At 36.4% G+C, this 2,528-nt stretch overlaps 1 long non-coding RNA gene across 1 annotated transcript in view; it reads right to left on the reverse strand.

Annotated features, from left to right (window-relative positions):
• Positions 1–328: 328 nt before the first annotated feature.
• LOC107488003 (uncharacterized) overlaps positions 329–2,528 on the reverse strand; it is a 10,408-nt gene continuing 8,208 nt past the window's right edge. Inside the window, exon 4 of the long non-coding RNA XR_008009648.1 lies at positions 329–537. This is a non-coding gene — a long non-coding RNA (uncharacterized LOC107488003). The remainder of the gene's footprint in view (positions 538–2,528) is intronic.

Below are 2,528 nucleotides of genomic sequence, written 5' to 3' on the forward strand. Positions count from 1 at the left end.
GTTAATACAATAAAGAAAATAGATGATACAACAAATCTAATATGCATATAGAAATTGTAACACCCTAATTAGTCTAAGCCTTACCTCGCGTCGTAAAGCCAAGGTTAATTAGAGATTACGACAGTTCTAAACTCAAACATAATATATATATATATAGAAAGAATAGTATAATCTAGAAGCCCGATAAAAGATATAGCTCAAAAACAGAATTTCGAAGCACAAACGTACTAACGGAGCTACTAGCTTAAGGCATAAGAAACAGAGAAGATATAACAAAAGATAAGTATATAATATCATAGGGAACTAGTCACGACTCGCGGAGTTTAAGCCGGCTAGCCATATACTGATATACAAAACTATACAGTGAAAACAGCTTATACAAGTTTTGTTCTCTCAAATACATGCCTCTAGGCAAAACAAAATACAAAAGGAGAGATGTATAAACAAAATAAACCAAAAAGAACTCCAAAATGATCCAAGATTCTCCACTCCTGTCACCAACCAAAGCAACTCACCGAGATGGGTTGCGACCTGCATCTGAAAAATACAACAACAATATGGTATGAGAACCGGAGGTTCTCAGTATGGTAACAGTTCCCAGTGATATAGGATATAAGACCCCGGGACGCCAAAGGCAATCCTAAGCTTCATATCCATCACAAGATTCAACTTAAAGCATTCTAAAACATTTAAGCATAATATACCAACTTGACTTAAATAAACCAGGTTATCTATCTTAAGGGATTTCTATTCTAACCAAACACCGCTGTCCCACAGCCTTCACCAACCGATCCTCCATGCGATTCCATCGCCATCGCCTTCCGAACCTCCTCAATCCTAGCAGAAAACACAGATAATGTTCAAAGCAAGTAAAGCACAAGTAGTAGCATATATGGCAAATAATTCAGATAGCAAGTAAGTATGTTATTCAATTAGGCAAACCATTACAAGTAGACAAAGCATATAAGCAGATAGGAAATGCATATGATGAATGCCTGCCCTACTGGCTGTGATATCACATTGTCGGTTCAACTGCCAACCCGACACATCTCCATGGAGACGTCGCCCTTCGGATTTCTTATATGGGAACCCCCGAGATATAGTGCCCGGATCACTATCTAGGTACCGGCGCCTGCTCGCCCTATAGATCCGAAAGGATGCGAGCGGGATATTCTTGCCTCAGACCTCACATCTCAACGTAAGCGGGATTAACCACCGTCCTTACGCCGCCGCCGCCGCTACCTCGACAGGCGGGATTAACCACCGTCCCCGCTAGGTGCATAGCGTCTCAAAATATCATGTAAAAATATTATTTCAGTGGTTTTCAAAAGTATTTTCAGCATACATATATCCATCACTTAAATCCGAGTCTCCGACTCATCTCAACCACTGTCCCTTTATAACTCAGTTTCCAAATACCAAAAGTCTATCATTTCTCATCTCATATACCAATCATCCTTCACCTAACGTCAAACCATTCTCAGCACGCCAGAAACCTAGGCCTCCGTTTTCTAATTTACCTTAAAATCATGTACTAGAGCCCTTAATTTATATCCCATGTTCTAATACTCAAAACTAGGCCCAAATGTCTTAAAATGGTGTTATAGAAGCTTACAACCTTGTTAAAAAGGCAAAATAGTTGAAAACAAATAAATTTTTGAGAAACAAGACGTGTGCACCCGCACAATTCAGAAATCATGAAACTCTACAACTTTGCAAAATTTCAGATTTTTAACACCAACTTTGAATGATCATAACTTCCTCTACCAAATTCCAATTTTTTACAAACTTTATATCGATTCGAACAATTTTCAATAAGCTTTAATTCTAAACTAATTTCAATAGATTTTGAAAACCAAGGCATAAGTTATGATTAGACAAAGTTCACCAAAAGTCAACTTTTACCAAGACTCACAAGAATCTCAATTTACCAACTTTCATAACCCAATCCAACCAAAACCACATCAATTCTATCACATATCAGAATTTACCATTTTCCATATCCAATTTACCACTCCACCATATATAATCATCAATTCTCACTATCAAATACATAATAATACCCTTACTAACCATCATCATTATTAATTTCAACATCAAACTCCAACATCATACTGTCAACATCAATATAACCATTTATCAACAATCCCAACACTCACCTTCAATTACCAAAAATATCAATATTTATCATCCATTATCAACCACATCAACAAACCCTCATCAACAACAATAAATCATACATCCCTCATCAACCTGTATAATCATTAAATTCCAACAACATCATTATTCATCATCAATCATTAAATACCAACAACCTCATCAACAACACTAATCATCAATACTCATTAACACCAACAATTCTCCATAATCATCCTTAATCACAATATTCCAAGGATACCAACAATTAACATCAATTTACATATAATCATCCATACACCTACAACATTCAATCCTATCTTAGGGTCAACTAGCCTAAGTATCCATAAATATTATATACTACATAGAGAAAACCGAAACCATACCTTGGC

Source organism: Arachis duranensis, chromosome 5 (assembly GCF_000817695.3).
Source record: "Arachis duranensis cultivar V14167 chromosome 5, aradu.V14167.gnm2.J7QH, whole genome shotgun sequence".
Taxonomy (NCBI): domain Eukaryota; kingdom Viridiplantae; phylum Streptophyta; class Magnoliopsida; order Fabales; family Fabaceae; genus Arachis; species Arachis duranensis.